Source organism: Equus przewalskii, chromosome 5 (assembly GCF_037783145.1).
Source record: "Equus przewalskii isolate Varuska chromosome 5, EquPr2, whole genome shotgun sequence".
Taxonomy (NCBI): Eukaryota; Metazoa; Chordata; class Mammalia; order Perissodactyla; family Equidae; genus Equus; species Equus przewalskii.
Genome location: NC_091835.1, coordinates 40,249,452 through 40,274,173, shown reverse-complemented (window position 1 = coordinate 40,274,173; position 24,722 = coordinate 40,249,452). Strand labels below are relative to the sequence as shown.

Sequence of the window (24,722 nt, the reverse complement as noted above, 5' to 3'; positions counted from 1 at the left end):
AGGCCTCTGTTGCGCTTTCCAGTCCATTGTTCTCTATAGCTGTTGGCTTTGCCCTCTGGGATGTTCTTCTTTCCCTATCACTATTTTTGAATAGTTCTTAAGAGCGTAGTGGAAAATATGCCCTGTGAGTAATGTTTCAGGCTGCTTCTTGATGTAGAAGGGTGGGGCCCAGATACCTTTTTACATTTAAACAGTCTCAGTCCTGGCTGGCAGCAATTTTACAATAGAGCCGACTCAAAAATATTTTGCATTTTATATGTATTTGATTATAATATATTCCGTGAGTGAAAAGCCATATCCATACTTTTTGTCAGGACTTATTCCTCTCTGTATAGATTAATCATGCCATTTTAGTACATCAGGTTGCTGTTGGAAAACCCTCTTAAGATTGAGCAAATCCTGCCTTCCCAGCACTCTTTGCGCCACCGGAGCCAAGATGGAGGAGTACACTCGGGAACCGTGCCCCGGGCGAATTGTGGATGACTGTGGTGGGGTCTTTACGATGGACACCATAGGTGGTTGTATCTTTCAAGCAATCAAAGGCTTTCGCAATTCTCCGGTGGGAGTGAACCACAGACTGCGCGGGAGTTTGACAGCTATTAAAACCAGAGCTCCCCAGCTGGGAGGTAGCTTTGCAGTTTGGGGAGGTCTGTTTTCCATGATCGACTGCAGTATGGTTCAGGTCAGAGGGAAGGAGGACCCCTAGAACTCCATCACAGGTGGTGCCTTAACAGGAGCCATCCTGGCCACGAGAAATGGACCAGTGGCCATGGTCGGGTCAGCCGCGATGGGTGGCATTCTCCTAGCTTTAATTGAAGGAGCTGGTATCTTGTTGACGAGATTTGCCTCTGCACAATTTCCCAACGGTCCTCAGTTTGCTGAAGACCGCTCCCAGTTGCCTTCAGCCCGGTTACCGTCCTCACCTTTTGGAGACTACCGACAATATCAATAGGACTTCCTTCCCAGGATTTCCTCAATAGAGTGAGCTGCAGTTCAAGAAGGATCTCAGAACATCAACTTACAGTCTGTTTTTAAAACCATAGGTGGGACAGCTGTGGCCCAACAGGCTAGGAAGAGACATTTAGCACATTTTTCTATTTAAAGGAACATGGAAGGGGGTGTTAAGAGATAATACATTTATTTATTCACACTTGGATTAAATTTATGAGCAAAGTAAATGTCTCCTATCTTTAAAAGGAAATATAATTAGTGCTTAGGAGATGAAGGACCATAGGGCAGACAACAGGGAAACATGCCCATCATTCCTTGGGGACTTCTCTGCCTGGATTTGTGCATTCTGTTAGACAATAAAAACTCCCGGAACTTGCTCTTTCTTTTAAGATAAGTTGTAGAGTTCTACTTTTCATCCTCACACACTTCAAATAATACCCAGTGCTTTGAAAATGGCATGTTTTGTAGTTAGACTCTCATCTCACTCGAAGTAGATCATGTATGAGAAGAACGTTGCCGAGTCCACGTGGATCCTTCCACATGCATTCCTTCTGGATTGACAGCTAGGGTGGAGCACACACCCTTCACTTTGAAAGTAAAATGTCCTATGTCTTGGTGTTAAGGATGTCAGATGCAAAACTGTACCTTTGAGGCTGCTGTGTCTTGACTCTTGACCGTCAGAACCCTCAGCAGACACGACTTCCTTCCAGTAGACCCACTTCTGCGTGAGCAGAGTTCACAGAGGGAGGGGGAGCGCTGGAGGTCTGATGTTTATTGGGTGCTTGAAATAAAATGTAGGCTGTTTTTTAAAAAAAAAAAAAAAAGATTGAGCAAATCCCACAATTCTTGAGCTCTCTCTGTCTTCTCTAAATTCTCTTTGCAAACTGGATAGTTCCGTTGGAGGTTATCTATTTCTTTTAGTACCATATAATATACGGCTAAATGCAATCATTTGATGCTGTCAACATTTTATCTCATGATCTCTTCACCCAGATACAACAGTTCATTTCATTCATTTTCTGTCTTCCAAGTTATCTTGAAAACAGAATTTCAGATATTTCACAAGTGCCTCACATGTGCCACCATTTTTACAGCCTCCTCTATCAGTTTTCTCAAAATCAATGCCACAGGTTTGGCTCTTGTTGCCATTATGGCCCACTTCTAATACCAATTTTTGTATCAGTTAGCTTTCACTGTCTAACAAACACAAAACTCAGTGATGGACATCAATAAACATTTATATTTACGTATCTCTGGAGACCAATGACTAGGCTGGACTTTCCTAGACCTCTCTGCTGTTTTCAGATGGCCAATTATGTGTCTGAGGTTCAAGTGGAGGCTAGTTGATTAAAGCTGGACTTGATGTGGCGCTTTGGATCCTCACACCTCTCATCCTTCTCCCTGGACCACTTCACTAGTCTGGACATGTCCTTCTCATGGTGATAGTTTAATATGTATAACAGTGAATGAGGCCCAATATACAAGCTGGAGAGATTTAAGCCCCAGTGATTCAAGACACTGCTTGAAAAATATCTGCTAACATCTAGTTAACCAAAACAAGTCACATGGCTGAGCGTAGAGTCAAGGAATGGAAGACATCCTTCTTCTTATGGTGAGAGGGTATACAAAGTTACACAATTGGGATCAACGTAAGCAATCTACCACAGAATCTCTTACATTATAAAAGCAATTCCAAGGAACATTTATATCCTTTTATATACTTGAGTCTCTATTACCCACTTCTATCTGGAATTTCCATCTATAATAAGATCTTAAATATTTTTGAGAACTCCATTTTGATTTATATTACAGAGATGACTACTACTGCTTTCTTTTTTGGGTTTTACAAATTCTATTTTTTCATGGCAGTTTCTTACAAGTCCCCCCATTCATCCAGCTGTAAACTTCTAACAATTTTCTGCTTATCAATGAATCCATTCTGTTAATTCCTCCATTTGTTGCACTCATCTTTTCCATGGAAACTTACTGGTGAATTTGCTTCCTCTTTATTAAAAATACTGGACAGGCAATGATTATATGTGCCCCTTTATTTCATGTTTTCCCCCATCCTAGCATTGTTTGTCTAAATTTTGCATTTTGGGGACCCTTGTTATAGTAAGATTTATGGTAAAAATATGTTTTACTTTTAATGAAAGCAACTATTATTTAAATAAATTCAACCCATTTTCTTGTCATTGATTAGGTAATATAATCCCAAGTTATGTCTCCTCATCAGACATCCACTCCAAGTTTGAATTTAGTCCATTTCCATCTTGCATGGTTCTCCCTCTCTCATCTTCCATATACTTTCCTTTAATATCCTAATTTTACGTATTTTTATACATTTTGATACCTAATACATGTCATTCTTAACTTCTGAGCCACATTTAGGCATATCTTGAAATTCAGTAATTAATGCCCGAAATGTCTCCATGTTCTATTAATGCTTTTTATAGTTATCTGAGCCATAAGAACTCAGAGTATGTCAGTGCCAGAGCCAACATGAAGATTCAGGGTTATCTTCCATTTAGGCTGAGCTATAAGCTCAGCACTGTCTTATTTCCAAAATCTTTGTGCTTTTGATGACACAACATTAGCTCTACATTGAGGTAAAAATGATTCTTTAGCCGGAACCAAATTGAGCAAAAGATTCCTAAGTCTATCTCACAATAAAAACATTGATGTTCAAATATAACTGCAGGGTGTGGATTTTCCTATGTTAGTGATAAGTATTTCAGTTTTAGATCAGAGAAAAGAAACTCAAACAGATTTATGGCTTAGAGAACTGAAAATTCAGGGATAGGGCCACTTATTGTACGGGGCATCGGAATTGCCCACCTCAAAATGTATCTCTTTGGCTTAATTATTTTTAAGAACAAAAGACTCTGAAAGAAACTTTGACCTTTGCCCTAACTGCCTAAAAGAATTGAAGATAGAAGGCCTGTTACAGGAATGAGCTTACCATAACATAACCTTGTCTATACCAAGTACAGCAAACACTTGTTTAACAAATCTTCACATTTATATTCCCATGTAAATTACCTTCCTCCACTTTGAACCCCAAAACCACTACCCACAATATCCTCTGTCTTTAGCTGAAAGTGATATTTAAGGTGGCAATTTTGGCCCTTCTGGTGAGTTACTCAGTTTTCCTGGGTTTCTCCTACGTAGGCATGTTATAAGGCTTTGTTTGATTTTTCTCCTGTTATTCTATCTCAGGTCAATTTGATTCTTAGGCTAGCAGGAAGGACCTAGAGGGTAGAGGAATTGTGTTCCTACGCTACACTGGATATAGCTGAAGGTAGGTAACCAGCTCTGAAATTATGAAAGAAGGTATGATTGAGAAATGAGGTGTGACTCAATTCCAAATACAGAGACACTATCCACCCCTTCTGAAAACTAGAAGATGCATTGGGCTATTCAAGATCACAGAAGTAATCAACAAAAATCTTTCCAACTTCAGATACTCTAATACTCGGGGATCCACCTACATTTTCCACCACTTTCTTCTCTTGCCAACCATAAAAACTCTATCTTTGAGTACACTAACCCAAACTGTGTGAAAGAAATATTGGAAATATCAATAACATGGCCACATTAAATATCTGATACTGGGCAAGAAAAGGGCAAGAGAAACCATCAGGAGGCCTTGGTCTGACCTCAAGAATTTAATAGAAGTCATTAGGAATTATAACTAAGTGAACCAGAAGCTAGGAAGGTGGAATGGGAAAGAACAACTAATTTAGACGGCTGTGGATTCTATTCTCTTCACAGATATTGCCATTTAAATGATGCAACTACAGTCCTTGTCCTAAAAAGAAGACATCAGCAATAGCAATCCTCTAAATAATTACTCCATTCTCTGTGCATTTGCTCTTAAACTTTTACCTCTTCCTTAAGTTTTCTTTTCTGTGTTTCACAGTGAACTCTCACCTTGATATTTTTTTCTTTGCTTAATTGGTTTAAGATCTTCTAGAAAAGACTCACAATCTTTTTTTTTTTTTTTCTGGAAAAGATTTGCTCTGAGCTAACATCTGTTGCCAATCTTCCTCTATTTTTTTTCAATCCCCAAATCCTCAGTACATAGTTGTATATTCTAGTTGTAAGTCCTCCTAGTTCTTCAATATGAGCTGCCACCACAGCATGGCTACTGACAGATGAGTGGTGTGGTTCTGCGCGTGGGAACCAAACCTGGGCCAGTGAAGCAGAGTGTGCCAAACTTTGACTGCTAGGTCATTAGGGCTGGCCCTCATAATCATTTTTCCAAGTTTCTGCACCCTTCCCTGGATTTGCTTCAAGTGAGAAAATGTACGTGTAAGCCCCTATAACGCTGAATAATATTGGTAAGATGTCAACCTCTCTGTTGTGAGTAGAGATTCAGGAAAGCTGGTATTTTGATCAAAATGAGCTAAACATTAGGGCAAAAAGAAAATGCAAATCACATCAGGTTATTCTTTCTCATATTTGCATGATAATCAACTGGAATTCAGCTTTTCAATCATCATCACTCATAGTGTGTTACTCCCTCGAATTAGCAGAACTGTTTGATTGGAAGAAAAACTGTTATATGTTATTACAAATTTTTTTGCCCCCAACACGTCTGAAAAATTTCTAGATTAAAACTCTATGATAAAGCATCACATATGTGCCACACTACATGAGATATGGAACAAAGTGAAGGAAAAATTAACTGCATCCTTAGAGATTAGGATTTTTCTCTCTAGGTATTTCAGTTGAATTGGAGAATATGTTGCTGATGGTAGAATCAGGAGAATTCATGATAGGAATTTTTGGAATTGTTTGATATTACCCATGAACTGCATTTGTTGGCTCAAAAATCAGATTTCCTGGAGTGAATTTATCCTTACAAATTTCTCTTCAAAATTGGTTGTGTTGAATACTATACATAATTTTTTTATGATAAAAATATACTTTATGCTATTTTTTTGTATCACTTCTATATCCCAATATTAAACAGGGGAAAAAAACCCCACTGTTTTCCTTTGTACATGGACTGACTCCCTTGTTTGCCATTTGTTTTGTATATCTGTTAGTGAGCCCATATTATTATATTTGGTTTGTTCCAATTTTTAACTCCTTCCATCTTTAGGATCACTTCCCATTCATATTCTTCAGGTGTGTGTTGATATAAAATTAACAAAGTCTTGCAATTTTTTTGGTCTATATTACCTTCTCATGCATCACACTTTGAACGCCATCATTTGAGGCCTGCTGGGAGTTGAGCATGACTATAGGTCAAAGAACTAAGAGGAGGTAAGGATACATCTAGAGGAGGGTCAGCATTCCTCTCCAAGGCAACCACCTCAGGGAGAAATCATGACATGTTTTTGAGGCAAGGGAAGACAACCCTCCTCAGTGAGGGAAAGGAGGCTGCTTCATCTGACAATGGAAGCTAAGCAGAATTGAGGGGTTCAAGACCCCCTAAGATTCTTTGAAGTCTCTCCATATATCCCCATTCTAACTTCTGGGCGCTCTTTTATTTTTAAAGAATGCCTTGTCATAGACACATGAGGTTGTAGGTTTGTGAATTCACTTTGCAATGTGAGTCATCTATTACAGGACTTGATATGGTTATGTTTTCAGAAATTTCAGCCCTTTTGTACAGGAGAGAAGGATTTCTTTCGTAATAGTCATAGAAATTTCCTGATCTTTTACTTGGACTCTAAGCTAGGAATTTGAAGTCTTAAACTCATCAATTTCTTTCTCCAAGTTTTTCCACACACTTAGAAGCAACCAACCAACCTATTTGTACATCTTATTTTCACTAGTATTATGATGGTAACAGCTACTTGCTCACCCTAAGACTTGCCTTCTATAGACACTTGATTACAGGTGCTTAAAGATGACAAGTTAAGTAACTGTTATGTCATTGCATGCCGTTGGTTACCAGTGTCCTCTTTATCATTGGAAACAGGGTCATGAATGACCTTATGTGTAATCATATGAGAAAACCAATTCCAGAGAACTAAGATCCAATTATGAGAATGTATCCTAAACGTTTAATTTCCTTGGAAGTACTTCCATGACCACTGTTTACATCAGTTAAGGTTTAATCATGGAAGTGGAATCACTGTGAGGGATATAGAATAAGGGCTTATTATAGGGATTAGGCCTCACACAACTGTGGGAGCTTGTGAAAAAGTCTGAAATGGTAGGCTCTGCCTTTGTTCTGGTTGTGGGTTGGAAGGCAAGGTAGGTCAGCAATGCTGGCAGTCAGGAAGAAAATCTAGATGTAAAGCAGAGGAGAACCAGAATAAGCGGAAGCAGCAATGACAAACTATAACCCTGGAGGGAAAAACAGACTCTGCACCTGTTTCTCAATGGAACCTCACATATGTAGGTGACATGTTGATGAAGCCGGTGCCCTTTGCCATAGAGCTGGACAGGCTTCCAAACCAGGATTCCAAGAAGCTAAATGAGGCTCCACAGTGCATCTAGATGAACAGCAGGCCTGGCCGATACTCCTGGTAAGCAAAGTGATCTAGCAAACCAGCAGCAATGTAATCAAGCATCACCAGTCTTGCCCAATTCAGCGATATATGCAAGATATCATAGCAAAAATGCCTCCTCCCCCTCACTTAAGGTGATTTCTTTTCTTTAAGGTCTTAGAAATGTCACAAGATCAGTCAAAGGCTTACCCAGAAAAGTAAAGGAGGATGAATAGCTAGAGAAAAAACTGAAAGAAAAAATGTATAATGATGCAAAGAATGAGGAGCATTATACTGGTGCTGGCCCTGTGGCCAAGTGGTTAAGTTTGCGTGCTTTGCTCCTGTGGGCTGGGGTTCACTGGTTCAGATCATGGGGTCAGACTTACGCACAGCTCACCAAGCCATGCTGTGGTGGCGTCCTACATAAAAGAACTAGAATGACCTACAACTAGGATATACAAATATGTCCCGAGGTTTTGGGGAGAAAAAAAAAAGAGGAAGATTGGCAACAGATGTTAATTCAGGGCCAACTGTACTCATTAAAATACAAAGCATAGAAAATAAAAACCACCTGTGAGGTGGTCTGTGAGGCTTAAAAAGAAAAAACCCCACAAAAATAAAAATGGTGTCTAGAGTAATCAAAGACTCAGAAACATGGACATTGTCTTTCATACACTGCACGACAGAGCATTTAGTGGGATATGCCCTCTTGAGGGAAATTTACTATAAAATACTTTATGTCTATCATCTATACACACATATATATTTGATGTACATATATACTATATGTATGTGATATATTTTGGGCCCATTTCAAAAAATTTACTGTAACAAAATAATTACAGATGTGCAAAAGGAATTGGTTCTAGAGACACATATAGATTTTAACATTAATATAAAAGCCCTCAATTTTTTTAATTCTTAAAAGCACTATCATGCATCAATGTAACAGAATGACACATGGTCATTAAAAGAGATATAGAGCTGTGTTTCCCAAAGTTCTGAAGATCACTGGTTCAGCAAGGCATTAATAGGTATTACAAGGAAGCAGTTCTCAGTATCAAATGATTTTCTATGATGCTAGGATAAGCATAATTAAGCATTAGAAATTTTTTTTATCATAGGCTCTCTGTATACTCTGTTAATATACAAGAGGGAGTACTGTATGTGGGGTTTCCAAATTTCTTAGTCTATGAAATCCTATTCTTTTCAGGGAATATCTTTTAATTCTACTGTTTTGTGGAATTTAACTTGAGAAACTCTAACATTGAGGGGCTGTGTATCAGTGAGGAATAATTTCATTTCTAAAAATATGTGTACGCACATGTGTCAGTTTGGATGCAAGAATAAATCCAGTAGAAACATAAGAGTGCTACTCTGGACCAAAAGCCATCTTTGAAGGCCTGATCTGTCACCTGTAGCTACATGAACTTGAGCAAACTATTTGAATTCTGTGATCTCCAGTTTGCATATTTTCAAATAGGATATTCTTCTATCACCACTAAAAGATGTTTTTAATAAGTAAATGTGATGCCAAGGATAAAAATACTTTGTAATGTAAGCATATATCTAGAAAATATAGATCAGTATTATTGTCATTATCAAAATAAAGATTATTCTGGTAAAAATAGTATGTTTATTTTGAACTTCAACTATTTAGATTCATTTTGCCAATTTTTCTCAATTTTTGAATTATTTGCGGCCACCTACCTTCCTTCAGGCTAGGTAGAGTTGAATTATTGGTGCTTTTTCTTTCTTTCCTATTTTAGCACTATAGTGAATGATGCTGCTGAATGTGATGGTGATGATGAATTTCCATCTGTAAATTCAGTTTTCTACACCAGTTTTAATTCTGCAGATGGCTCTTAGAAGCTCCTATTTGAGAATTTTTGTATTTTTATAATGTGCATTTTTGAGTATGGTAGAAGGTGAAACAGTGAAAGAGAATCTTTCTCCATTTTCATGTCAGCAAATTAATTCTATTTTTTCACTCATATTAGAACATGTTACACCAGGCATTACTATAAAAGGAGAAATAGCCACATTTGTTGTGAAGGAAGTCACAAACTAAGGCATTTTAAATGAACTGAAATGGTTTTCATAATGTTAGCTGAGGGCCAGTGTGAAAATAGAAGCTGGTGGTTATGGAAATGGAATGGAAGCCCTTATAAAAACAAAGAAGCCCCACAACAAATACTAGTTTTCAATCCATCAACTGCCCATCTGTGCTATTGGGGATGGTGATTTTCCACTCAGAAAAAATGTCAAGTGAACATGACAACCTGTTTTTTGTTGTCCTAAGTATGAAATTAGTACGTGGTGCTTAGGGAAATGGATTGATTGGAATAACGAACTATATACTCTGGGTAAGACACAGGAAAATCAGCTTCATTAACCTCATCCTCATGAGCTTATCCGTAAGCAGAATGTGCTTCTTGATTATGATATTGTTTGATTCGTTTCTGCTGCTGCTGTCTTCAAATCCACATAGCGTTAATCAAATTGGAAAACCTAATATTCTGTCATGCATAATGATCAAGCTCTTAAACGTCTGGTTTGATACCTGCCTCAGCATCTTCTGTTTCCTGAAGATAGCTACCTTTTTTCTGTCTTTTTCTTTGATTAAAGTGGAGAATTAACAGAGTCGTTATTATTATTTCTCTGAGACCCTTGCTATTTTTTCTTTTTAGCATCCTACTGATAGTTCATCTAATTCCTGATATTTTACATCTCGCAACAAACAAGACTTGGAGGATTAATATACATGAAACAGAATCCATTATTTTCTTCGTGCTCATCAGTGTTGAGATCACCATGCCCATAACTATTTCCGTAGCATCAGTTCTTCTGTTACTTCTCTTTTTGGAGGTATAGCTAAAGGATGGAGTTCAGTCTCACAGGGTCCCAAGATCCCAGGAGTTAAGCTCATGGAAAAGCCATGGGAATGGTGACTTCGTTCTTCTTTCTCATTTGGATTTCTGTTGTGTTGACTTTATAATAATTACAGCCATTTATTGTCCCCTAACTAGCTGATATTGACATTTGGTAAAGTAATAACATCTGCCCGTCCTTTAGGCCATTCATTTATCCTAATTTTGAGAAACAGCAAGCTGAAGTAAGCTGCTGTTAGGATTTGGGGGCAGCTGGAGTGCTTTCTAAAAGGAAGGAAAACATAAACTCAATAAAAAATGACTCTCAAAAAGGAAATAAGTATGGTAAGACTGTTGCAAGAGTTTCAAAATCTTTTTCTATGTTCTCTGTTTTGACTTTCTCATATTTTAAAACAAATTTCTGGAATAGAATATTTTATATATGTCTGAAAATAAATATATGTGTATTTATAATTATATAATTTACAATGTATTTATAATTTCTCAATTTTATAATGAAATCTGTTGCATTTTTTGTTTTATATATTGAATGACACCTGAGGATGTAGACAAACTGTATTGTTCTTTAAGAATTATCCATCAGCTGTGAAACAGATTGTCATTAATTTAGTGGCTTAAACCAACAAACATATGTATTATCTCAGAGTTTTTTGGGTTAGGCGTCTTAGCAAGTTGTGACTGTGTTTTCTCCTTCAGGATCTCACCAAGATGAAATAAAAGTTTTGATGATATGTCATTCTATTTATAGGCTTCACTGAAGAAGAATCCACTTCCAAGCTCACTCAGGTTTTTGGTGGAGTTCATTTTCTTGTGGCCCTCTCCACAGGCACTTCATAAGGTGGCTGCTTAGTTCTTCAAGCCCAGCAAGAATCTCTCACTCCAGAGAGACCCAGCCACTCTTTTAAAACTTTACCTGATTACATAGGACCAATGAAGGAAAATCTCCCTTTCAATTAACTCAAAATCAATTGATTTTACCTCCCAAATCCCTTGATGCTTGCCATATTCTGCAGCCCAGAAATAAGTGACATGTCCTGCCCACACTGTGGGACAGTAAATTATATAGAGTGTGAACATCAGGAATCTGTATTCAGAGGGAGCAAAAATTTTCAGTTCTGATGCAGTCCAATTTATCAGTTCATTAATTTTATGAATCATACTTGGTATGTATCTAAGAGGTCCAGCTAACACAAGCTTTGAAAACTTTTGTTCTGCATTTTCTTCTAAAGTTTGTATTTGTTGCTCTTACATTTAGGTCTATGATCAATTTTGAGTTAATTTTGTGTATGGTATGAAATAAGGATCTAAATTCATCTTAATAAATATTTAATTTAAATGAATATTTAATTGTTCCAACTTCATTTGTTGACAAATGATCATTTCTCCATTTATTGCCTTGATACATTTTTGAAATTGACAGTGAATTTATTTGGTTTTTTTAAACCTTTAAATATTGATATATTTATTCATTTGGATTTAACAATTTATCATCTGTGGAAAATTGACCAAGTTTTCAAAAAGGCTTTCCTTTTAAACAATAGAAAAATCATTACAGTCAGATGGTACCGTACAGACGGTAACATCTTCCTATCATTAATTTGAGAAGTGAATGTGTAAATATGTGTCAACGTGCATCAAGATCTGGATTTAGGATAGCCATTTTTTTATGGATTTTGATTATCTGCAAAGAAAAATATGAATTCATGGTTCTCATGTGAAAAATGGAAATAATCACAAAGACCGAGTTATTTAAAATATGTAGGTAGTGCACATTCATGGTTAAGATCAGGCTCCTTTGTGGGGGAAATGGAAGACTGGTTTGGTAAAGTATAGAAGTGTATAAATACTAAGCAAACGATTATGGTGATCATAATTTAAAATTAAACACTAGTAAATGAAAATTCTTACTGCTTAAATTAACTATTTTAAAAACACTTCCAGGGGCTGGCCCCCTGGCCGAGTGGTTGGGTTTGTGCACTCTGCTTCGGCAGCCTGGGGTTTGATGGTTTGGATCCTGGGCGCGGACCTAGCACAGCTCATCAAGCCATGCTGAGGCAGCATCCCACATTGAGGAACTAGAGGAACCTATAATTAGGATATACAACTATGTACTGGGGGGCTTTGGGGAGAGAAAAAAAAAGAGGATATTGGCAACAGATGTTAGCTCTGGGCCAATCTTCCTCACACACACACAAAAAAAATAACAAAATCAAAAAACACTTCCAGTCTTCCTCCCTCAATTAACAGTCTTCCTCCTGCCTAAATTTACTGGGGAAAAAGAAGTTGGGGAAAATAACTTGAATTTTATTATAAGTTACAACATTGCCAGTCATTTAATCTCCTCCACCTTTTCTGCAGAGAACAAATCCCATTGTAATACTTAGCAGAGGAAAATGAAATTTGGGGCATTTTGATTTCTTTAAACAATCGCTGTTGCTGTGTTCTTACTAAGTTAGCCCTGCCAGCAGGTGTGGGCTTCAGTTCTTGTATTCGCCGTGCAGCTTCTTCTTCCTGTGGTGAACATGACTTAGAGAAAGTGGTGACTTGATATTTAAGCGATCCCTCTCCACCTCCTCTTCCTCATTGTATCTCTCATCCTCATCCTCATCTTCCACATCACTGCTCTGAGGACTGGAGACCTGAGACTCCAAAGGGGAAGGTGGTACTGAGGAAGGCTAGGATATTGAAATCCTTCTGTCGTTGGTGGTGATGTGGATTTCATATGGAATTTATCTGGAAAAGCTCTGCTTAATGTCAGGTACCTGTCATGCTGGTAATATCTGCCCAAGTATGTCCAATCCAGAAGATCTGAGAGCCTCTCAGTTTGGTCCTTCTGGATAATTCTCTGGCGGCGTGACTGTTTGCAAAATCCATAGAGAAACTTAGTTGATTGCAGGAATCATCCAGAGAGCAGAACTGCCTGTCAACGATGTAAATACCCTATGCAGTTGGATCAGCCATGTGCTCCTGCATGAAACAGCCAAAGCCAGAAAGATTGGTTGTCACACTGGGGATGCCCATCACGGTGCATTCAGCTGGAGTATAACCCCACAGTTCACAGTACGACGGAAATACTCCAAGATGACAACCACAGCCAAACTCTCCGTAATCCATGGGTAATAAGGGGCTTGTGGAGGATAGGAACTCTGGGTGCAAAATCACCTGGTGGGTTCTGGGGGCATCTTGGTGAGAGGAGGGACCTCTCCAGAGACTGAGACATTGGTGGGGGCCATTGGCGTGTTGGCACAGACCCCGGTGGGCACCACGGAGGTTCATCCCTTGGCCTGTTAGCCCAAGTTGACAATGAATTTAAATGTTAGTGGGGACTTTCAATTGTGTCTCTTTGATCTCTATGCTTGTCTTCATGGAGTACCATACTATCCTGATTATTGTAGCCTAGTAGTAAACTTTGACATTAGGAACTGTAATATTCCAACTTTGTTATTTTTTTTTAATTGTTTTGGCTATTCTGGTTGCTTTTTAGTTCCACATACATTAAGGAATAGTTTTTCACTTTCTGCTAATAGATCCTGCTGGGATTTGATAGAGATCACACTGACTATATCGATCATCTCTTTAACTGAAAAGACTCTCCTCATTCCAGATTTCAGTTCAATAGTTCCTCCTTCTTTGTACAGCTCTCTGATGAGTTTAAAATGTAATTTTGACAATATATTCCCTGTATACTTGTTGTTTTAGGAGGACATTTTGCCTTTGTCAACCTGCTACATTGACTCCTAAGTGGGAGTCCTCACAGGTTAACTCTGAAGTATCAAATACCACAGGATCCAATGAGTAAGTAACAAGCCTCCATGCCTGCTCTGTAGCGACAGGCAAAAGGGAACGTGCTTTACACAGACAGGATGCTCACCCCTCACAAAACCCACTAGATGAGGATCACATTACTATCCGCATTTTACTGATGATTGTACTGAGGCAGAGAGTGGTTTTAAAACAGAGTCTAAGATCAGAGATATATGAAGCCGAGAATTTGGGTTTTCCATCCTGGCAGTCTGGCTCCAAGATCCTGTGCTAAAAACAATTATAAGTGCTATAAAAACTGAAATTGCATAAAATCCAAGGGTACAGGTTAATTTTAACATCTATTAGTCTTAAAAATAATAGTAAAACATGAATTAGAAAAAAAACCCCCAGATAGTCATATACGGAAATGTCTGGAATGTGCAATGGAAAACATATATTCTTTCTAGAGCCAAGGGAATATTTACAAGATCCCTGAATATTTCAATTAAATATTAATATTTAATTTGGAATAGGCTCTGAAACTTTATCAAAGACCTAAGCATGAGAGATACATTTGATAACTATGAATAATCAGTTGAAAAGCCTGCATGGGAGAAAAGCAGGGTTCAAACCTAGATGACCTCATGACTCAGATATCACATTTTTGAAATTATAGGACCATAATTCCACCCATGAGATGTATGTGTGAATATTTGTGTGTGTATGTTTATAAACTTGTAAAGAATAAATTTATACATAAGTATTAGTTTCAGCAACCAGTATTTAGGGTCTATTGGCTTTCCTGGGGTTCCCAAGAAAATCTTTGATGCTTTTCATAAGAAGCTTGATACCTTTCTACATAAATCTGGCATTAGAAAAATAAATAAATCCACAGTGATAATGATCCTAGCTATAAGCAAGCTTCTTCCAAAAGTTTAGACATTCACTGTATTTTTTATGTATTAGGTTTTTAAATTTTGTTACAACTAATGTTGATGAACACAAAGTATGGAGAGGTTAAACAAGGAAAAAATTGCAAAACAATATGCCCTTATTTGCATGTCAGTAAATGAGAATTCAGCTTTCATATCAACATCAGTTATGAAATAATCCAGCCTATGGCAAGGACACACAGTGTATAAATAGGAGTCAAGGAAAAAATTGCAAAACAATATGTCCTTATTTGCATGATAGCAAATGAGAATTCAGCTTTCACTTCAAAACCAATTATAAAATAATCCAGCCTATGGCAAGGACACACAGTGTATAAATAGGAGTCAATTTAAGCTGCTTTGGGAGCAACAATGGTTTTCATAAAGACAGTGCTGACCTCCTCCATCACCATAGTCTCTTGCTTTCTTGCTTGACATTGGTCACAGAATTTGAAAGAAGAATTTTACTGAATATTCCAGCTGCACATAGAAGTTAATATCAGAACATTAAAGGAAACACTACCAGAAATATTAGACTTGTTTTTTTTTCTTTCTAGACATGGTAACTTTACTACCCAGCATTTTTTCCGTCATAGAAATGACAGAATTTATTCTGGGAAATTTCGCTAATGGCTTCATAGCACCGCTGAACTTCATTGCCTGGGTCAGGAGACGAAAGATGTCCTCAGCTGATCAAATTCTCATGGCTCTGGCGGTCTCCAGAATTGGTTTGCACTGGGTAATATTAATAAATTGGTATACAACTGTGCTTCATCCAGTTTTATATAGTTTTGAAGTAAGAATTTTTGTTCATATTATCTGGGCAGTAAGCAACCATTTTAACATCTGGCTTGCTACTAGCCTCAGCATATTTTATCTGCTCAAGATCGCTAATTTCTCTAGCCTTATATTTCTTTACCTAAAGTGGAGAGTTAAAAGTGTAATTCTGGTAACACTATTAGGGACTTTGGTCTTTTTGGTTTTTTTATTTTGCAGTGATATGCATAGATGAGAAAACACAGACTAATGTGTATGAAGGAAACATCACTGGGAAGACCAAACTGAGGGATATTTTACGTGTTTCAAATATGACTGTATTCGTGCTAGTACGCTTATTACCATTTTCTACGTCCCTGACATGTTTTCTGCTGTTAATCATTTCTCTATGGAAACATCTCAAGAAGATGCAGCTTAATGGCAAAGGATACCAAGATCCTAGCACCAAGGTCCACATAAGAGCCATGCAAACTGTGTTCTCCTTTCTCTTGCTATATGCCAGTTACTTACTGGCTCTAGTTATCTCAGTTTGGAGTTCTAATAGGCTGCAGAATGAACTGCTTCTCATGCTTTGTGAGGTTCTTGCAGTACTGCATCCATTAAGCCACTTGTTTATCCTGATTTGGGGAAACAAGAAGCTAAGACAGGCCTTGAAAAACATAAGAAAGATTACAAGATTACCATACCATTAACCAATTCGTTTTGAGGTAAGCAAGATAATTTTATAAAATATTGTAAGAAATTCCTGAGGATTATGAAGCAATGTGTATTCCACATACATGTTCTATGTTATCATCTTTCCATGGAAGAATTTGTGATATATTTATGCATTTTTAAGAACTGACAACTTATCTCAGGAAATCATTGCTATACCATTGTAATTAGGACCAAACATATGTACCACGGTGTATTTAGATTTTATTGTTTGAATCTCCAATTTTTGGATGGGAATCATATTCAACTCTAAATCGCACATTGAGGATGTATGTTTGGGATAGGTATTTTTCCACCATGAATTCTTTCTTCATGGTTATTAGAGAGCAATCAGAACTGTTGTTCAGAAAAGATGCACACAATAAAATTCAAGATTGACAAACATATTTACAATAAATTTTATATATGTGTACAAAAAACAGTACTGAAGAATATTAGATCTAATATAAGTAGATGGAAAGTTTAGAAAAAATGAAAAGTTGTCCAATGGGGGTGAGGAGGAAAGAAATTTGATCATGACCTGTTTTCACTGCTGCTGTGTTGTCGTACGCAGTTAGGAAAGTCATTTCCTACAGTTTTTGAGTTAAGAAGACCTTGTTTGAAGCTGAGATCTGATATCAAATTATTCAGTTTTCCCCTAAGTCACCTTTGGGCACTCAATTACCAATTGTCTCCTCCATTGTGCTACCTAAAAATTCTTTTTAAACTTCAGATAAGAACACTCAAATCTTCCCTATCTTAAACACCTGTTCAAAATAAGAGTAATAACAAATTATGGTACATAATTCAATGACTGTTCTACATATTCTAAAATGGTATCTATCATGTCCACGTAATAATTATATGTAATATCTTTGAGATCTGTTTTATTACAATCTTGTGGAAAATGGTGAAATAGTGTATTAATATATTATTGATAGCAAGTTCTGTTATAAGAAAGAAATGTATAACCTTGCTTAATAATTGAATTTTCATGTTTATATTAATTCTTAGTAGTATGAAATTTTAACAATATTATGTAACCCTTAAGATAAATCATTTCCACATCTGATTTATTCATTTGTTTTCGTCATCTATCTGCCCCAGTAGAATATAAGCAGGGTAATGGGAGGATTTTGTCTATATTGTTTTCTGCTGACTCCTCAGACATAAAAGCCACCCCACAGAATAGTTGATCCAAATGATATTCTGATTGCTAAATAAATGGAAGAATAAACCACATTAGGGCTGGAAAACCAATGAAAATGAAACCCCTCACAAAATCGGCAGGTTGCATGGATTTCCTGGTTTGGTTTCTTCACCATTCAAATGCCTCTAAAGAAATCCACACACTCTCAGTTCCAATTTCTGCATTAGACCAGTAGAGAAAATGCTGTCACCAATAGGCTTCAAAATATAGAGTGACTCACACACAAAATACCTTTATTATTGCTCTTTTAGCAGTACTGCTGTGTCTGAAGAGCCTTCTCTATGTAGTTATCCAGGGAAACAGGCTCACCTAAAGTATGCCATCTTTAACAGGTGGCTTTCAAGATTGCCTTGGAGTCATCTCCATTCCTGACAGCCAGGAGGAGAAAGGCATATGGAGGAGTGTGCATGGAGAGAGTTTTTGGGACAGGCTTGTAAATTTTGCACACAATTTTCACTCACATGACGTTGGGCAGATTTCAGTCACATTGTCACAACCATCTGTAAGGGATGCTGGGAAATAAAGTTTCTCTCTAGCCCAGAAAGAAGAGGAGAACATGGAATTTAGGCCTTGGAAGTTTAGGGATCTTTAATAATTCAACTGAAATAGCCAATAATTTATTGTAAAGCAAAAGAAATTCCTCTGTTTAGAAGCAAGACGTAGCTTGTTCATGTCACTTTGATAATTTGTAATATCCTTACATCAGTCTTGAATATCAGTTCTTTTTTCTATTTCTTCATAAATTCTAAAGAATTTAAGTTCAAACTAAATACTCCTATCCTCATAATCCCATAATTGATTCTCCACTGTAGTGTTTGTAGTTTCCTCATGTATATTCCCAGTATATTTTGCTTATAACATCTGATTTAGCTCCTACCATGGTATGTACTAATTATTTACAGTTATTTGTTCTGGGACTTGGATATGTTCTTTGAACTGTAAATAGCTGCATGAAATTATTTATATAAATCATATTGAATCAACAAAAATACTTGATAGGTAGAAACACCTTATTGATGAGTAACAAATAATGACTGAATTATTAAAATTTGATTAAATTAGTTATACAATTAATTTCAAATTAAATTGTTTTCTAGCAATTTCTATTCAAAATCTAAAATTTGTGTTCAAATGTATGGCTCAAGGGAGATGAAATTACAAATTACTGGAAAATAATCTCTCACATATTATCATGTTTACACACCTAACTTCATCGTTTTAACACAAATGAAAATTTGCAAGTGATGCCAAGGATAAGTTGATGTAATCAGCATTTGTGCTGGAAATAATATAGTAGGTGACTTGAACTACTAAGAAAGGTATTCATGAAGATTTGTATCTCTTAACAGAACTGTTTGGTTTAGCACTGGAATTACGATGTAAATAGAATGAACTATTCTTTCATGAAGATCTCTGAAACTATACTACGTGGAAGAATATTGGCTGAACATTCTGAAATTATGATGAAAACATTTATAAAAGCATTATGAATGGATGTCAACCTGCAACTGTTTAAAGCTGTCAGTGAGGCACCACATTAGAAATATTTTCACAGAAATGTCAGTTGGGATGAAGATCTACTTTCTGATCATGGTAACAGGAGAACTCATTTCAGGAAAGCTTGGAAATCAGTTCATTGGACTAGTAATCTGCATTGAATGAGTCAAGAATGGGAAGATCTCAACAAGTGATTTCATCCTTACCAGATGATTTCATCCTTACCAGGGTGGCCATGGGCAGAATCATTCAACTGTGGGTAACACTATTTGATTCATTTATAATGTGGCTATCTCCACATCTGTATGCCACCAGTAAACCAGCAAAAGTGGTTACTATTCTTTGGGCACTAATCGATTACTTAACTACCTGGTTTGCCATCTGCCTAAGCGTTTTCTGCTTCCTTGAGATAGCCAATTTCTCCCACTTCTTTTTCATCTGGCTGAAGTGGAGAGTGAACAGAGTGGTTCTTGTGCTTTTCCTGGTGTCTTTGTCTGTTAACCTCTTAATGTAGAATGCTCTTAAACAGTTGCGAATGAATACCTATAGAGTACATGAAAGAAGCATGACTTTGCATTTAGATGTAAATAAAATTTTCTATCTTAAAAGCCGTCTTCTTCTTAGCTTGACCTATGTTATCACCTTTCTTCTGTCCCTGACCTCTTTGCTCCTTTTGTTTCTGTACTTAACGAAACACAGCAAGAATTTGCAGCTCAGCCTGTAGAAAGGAGGGACTCCAGTACAGAGGCCCAGAAAAGACCATGGAAGTGAGGACAACCTTCTTCCTCTTCTTCATCATTTACTTCATTTCCACTCTAATAGCAATTTGGATTTTCCTTAAGGTCCAGAGGTATCAGTTTGTCATCGTGATTTCATTCATCTTTCCCTCAGTCCACTCATTAATTATAATTTTGGGAAACAGCTAGATAAGACAGGCCACCTGAGACTACAGTAGCATTTTAAATTCTCTCTGAGAAAAGCCAAACTTTTGTCTTCACAGGCAGAATTTAAAAGGACCTCCTATATTCTATGGGAAAATAACTTCATAGAAGTCCATGTAGGTCATTTTCAATTTCAACATTTCTTTCTCCTTGTAGGTGCTAAGAAGCACAGAAATTTCCATTACAAGTGCTGTTATCTAATCATATTTTCTCAAAGTGATCTTAGTGTTTGATTAAAAGAAATATCTCTGCTATAAAAACACTTGCTGATAACAAAAGATTATTTGAGATGAAGAAGGTTATAAAAATGTATAATAAAATGTTAATAAATGTATACGTACTGTTGAATGCATATAAATAAATGTATATGAAATCACAGTCATAGAAAATGAAGAGTATTGTAATGTTTTCAAACTAAATATAATTTCAAAATTAGAATAGAAAAAGGGTTATAAAATGTTAAGTGTAATATAAATGTAATAACACTTTATTTAAATATAAAAGTATAAATAATAGTCTCACATTCCTAATTTTGGGAAGGATCTGAGGCAATGGGAATTTTCATACACTATTCATAGGACTATAAATTGGTAAAACAACTTCGTGCAACAGTATGGCATTATGTAATTAAAGTAAAGATGTATATCCTAAGAGACATTAATTGCACTTCTATTTTTATACGCTAAAAATATTTGGTGCATGTGTACCAGGATATATACGCAAAAATGTGTATATTACTGTTTTTCTTAATAGCTGAAATTGAGAAGTTTTACAAATGTCTATCAGTGATAAAATGGATAAATAAATCATGGCATACTGATACAATAGAATTATACAGAATAATGGAAATGAAAAAATTAGATCTCTAAATTTTTATTTCTTTGTTAGAGAAAAAAGACATAAACATACAAAAGTAATTTGTAAAACATAATACATATTCAATGTAGTGTTTGGATACGTTTATGTATATGTAGAACAACTGTGACTGCTGTAATAAAATAACTCAGATTTATTCATAGTAGGTGGGAATGCAAATAAGTGGGTGGGAGAATTTTGCTTCCATTAATAATAGCAATAATAAATAAGTCATTGCTAATGATGATATTAAAATATGAAATAAAGATGATATACTGTGTTGTTATGTAAAAGATATACTCATGTCTATAGGAAGTTGCAATGAAAGCAAAGTATTCTTTGTTTGAGGTCACTTTTGTTACAAACTTTAGAATGCAGTAAAGGAAAAAAATAGCAAGTACATCATAAGAAATATGTTGGTTTTAAGTTACTCTTGATGAAGTAGTCAGTGAAGTTATTCTTTCAAGTTAGCCCTTATGCTGAGAATGATGAATGTATCATAAGACCATGGAGAAGATTGGTAGTGTTATCCTAACACAGTGAACTCTCAAACTTAGAAAACTGGATGGAGATTAATCCATCAGTTAGAGTTCTCCCATTTAGCTGTCACCACCACCACCACCATCATCAGTATTATGCATCACATTTAGTGATTCATATTTGAAATATTTACATACATATGTTAGACAATGTCTAAGTAATTTCCTAAAAATCATTGTGGGTAACTTACTTTAAAATAAGTAGTAAAGTTCAAGTCAAACTGAATATATTTAGAAATTGAGTGTTCTTTGGTTTAAGTGCATTACTTGAGCAAATTATTTATGAGATCTTAAAATCACAGAGTTAAGGCACAGAGCCCTGTTTCTAACATAGCAAGTTGAATAAAATGACTACTGAAAAATTGAGTCGTGGAATAGGATTGTGTCACTGTGATGTTGTATTACATGTTGCTTATTTGAATGGCATTTAGAGATTAAGCTCTGCTCGTCTTTCCACATATCATGGGCTTGTGGTGATGACCCAGCAATAGATAAGCTGCCGTGCAAGAAAATCCATTACCATTTCCTTTCAACTTGGTGGAGAATGACTAGACCATGATTTTATCTATTCTGTGACCAAAGTTTGGAAAACAAGGGAATTGTTAACATTTTCTTGTTAATGCTACTAAAAATAAAAAAAGCTTTAAGAGCTTGGTATTATGAATAGTTTATTCAGTTTCCCCACAGAAGATGATTTATGGAAGAGCAAGAGATTGTCCTTATTGCAGAAACATTAAGACTGAGAAAATGAATAATCAAGATTAAGAATTCAATAGACATAAGTAACAACCAACTAGACACAGTGGAAGAGAGAACTGGTGGATTGGAAGATAACTACCCAGAATGAAGCACAAAGAGACAAAGAGAAGAAAAATACAGGCTAGAGGGTAAGAGACGTGAATGTTACAGTCAGAAAGGCTGATATATTCTGGAATTGTGAAAGATAGAAGAGAAAAAATGAAGTGCAAGCCATATAGCTGAGATTTTCTTTTTTAAAGATTTTTTTTTTTCCTTTTTCTCCCCAAAGCCCCCCGGTACATAGTTGTGTATTCTCCATTGTGGGTCCTTCTAGTTGTGGCATGTGGGACACTGCCTCAGCATGGTTTGATGAGCCGTGCCATGTCCGCACCCAGGATTCGAACCAAAGAAACACTGGGCCACCTGCAGTGGAGTGCGCTGGACCACGGGGCCAGCCCCTTGCTGAGATTTTTTAAAAAAGTGATACAACGTTTCAGCTCATTGATTTAAGATAATAAGATAATGAGATAAGATAAAAAAATTTAACTTACAAACACTACAGGAGATCAAAGATGAAGAGAAAATCTCATAAACAGCCAAAGAAAAGATGCTATATTAAAAGTTACAACTTTTGATGTGAATTGTTTTTCAATTTGAATGATTTTTAAATGAGCTTGGTATATACCTGTGAGCCAGTTACAGTTTGGCTGATAGTCAATTTAGGTTGGATCTTGCTGGGAAAACTTGACTCCAGAGGTCTCTCACTGGCCTCCTAGGACCAGTGTATTAGCCTGGGTATGTTCTCATGGTAATTGAAGAGGAACAACACTGGGCCAGCCCCAATGTGAAAGTCATTTCAAACCTCTTTGTGTCACATCTGCTAATTCCCAATTCATTGAAGGAAGTTTATACGATTGAGCTCAGAGCCAAGGGACGAAGCAGTTATCCTGTCCATGTTGGGGGATACTACCAAAGTATCTTCAAAACACTATAGTTACCGTGAGAATTAAAGAATTTCAGAAAAATGAAACAATCCATCCCAGTTTATGGTCTTGGTTAAATTATTCATGTTCCTGCCATATATAAAATATGCTCATTCCTATGTGAGCATCTCCCAAAGTCTCATTCAGTTACAGCATTAGGCTTGAATTCCAGGATCTTATGATCTACATTCAGTTTGGTTTGTCTCCTCTTCAACTGCTAATCAAGGAATTAAAAAGACTATTTATATACCTGGCAAAGATGTAGTACACAGGGTTGAAACAGGACAGGATAACCATAACAAACAGTCCCATTCAAAGAGGGGAAGAAGAGAGACATACCACAATTGTGGCTCATAGCAATTCTGAAATAATGTGTGGAAAATATTTTCATGACCCTCCGCTTTGTTTTGTTCTTTTTAACATTTATTTACTTGAAAATTTTTTCCAGTTTTATTGAAGTAAAATGGACAAAAGAATTGTAATATATTTAAAGTGTATAACATAATCTTTTGATATATGTATACATGATGCCAGAATTCCCACAATCAAGTTAACACATCCTTCACCACACCGAGTTATCTTTTTTTATGAAAAAGCTTAAGATTTACCCTCTTAGCTAACATTATAGTATTATCAACTATAGTTACCATACAGTACGTTAGATCCTCAGAACTTATTCATCTGATAACTGAAAGTTTGTTCCCTTTTAGCAACCTCTCCCTTTTCCCTCACCCCCAGACCCTGGCAACCACTTTTCTACTCTGTTTCTATGAGTTTGCCACATCCTTTTTTTCTTTCAGGTCCTGCATATAAGTGATACCATATATTGTTCATCTTCTTCATCTGGCTTACCTCATTTAGCATAATGTCCTCAAGATCCATCCATGTTGTCGCAAATGGGGGGATCTTCTTCTTTTTTAATGATGAATATCATTTCAATATATATATATATATGCCATATTTTCTTTATCCATTCATCTGTGAACAGATACTTAGGTTGTTCGCATAACTTGGCTACTGTGAATAATGTCGCAATAAATGTGGGAGTAAAGATATCTCTTCCAGATAATGATTTTGTTCCTTTGGATATGCCCAGACATGAGATTGCTGGATCACATGGTAGTTTATTTTTTAATTTCTTGAGGAAACTCCACACTGTTTTCCGTAGTGGCTATAGCAGTTTATATTCCCACCAAGTGTACAAGAGTTTCCTTTTATCCACATCCTTGCCAGAACTTCTCTCTTATCATTTTGACAACAGCCACTGTAACAGGTGTGAGGTGATATCTCACTGTGGTTTTGATTTGCATTTCCCTCATGATTAGTGATGTTGAGCACCTTTTCGTATATCTGTTGTCCATTTGTATATCTTCTTTGGGAAATGTCTTTCAGGTCCTTTGCCCAATTTTAAATTGGATTATTTGTTTTTTTACTATTGATTTGTATGAATGCCTTGCATACTTTCGATAGTAATCACTTATTGGTCTGCGATTTTCTCCCATTTCATAGGTTGCCATTTCAT

General features: G+C 36.4%; 3 pseudogenes; 2 read left to right on the top strand and 1 right to left on the bottom strand.

Annotated features, from left to right (window-relative positions):
* Window positions 1-431: 431 nt before the first annotated feature.
* Window positions 432-1,737, top strand: LOC103546711 (mitochondrial import inner membrane translocase subunit Tim17-A pseudogene; annotated as a pseudogene).
* A 10,944-nt stretch (window positions 1,738-12,681) lies between these two features.
* LOC139083435 (glycogen [starch] synthase, liver pseudogene) lies at window positions 12,682-13,567 on the bottom strand (annotated as a pseudogene).
* A 1,959-nt stretch (window positions 13,568-15,526) lies between these two features.
* LOC103546717 (putative taste receptor type 2 member 33) lies at window positions 15,527-16,436 on the top strand (annotated as a pseudogene).
* The last annotated feature ends 8,286 nt before the right edge of the window (window positions 16,437-24,722 follow it).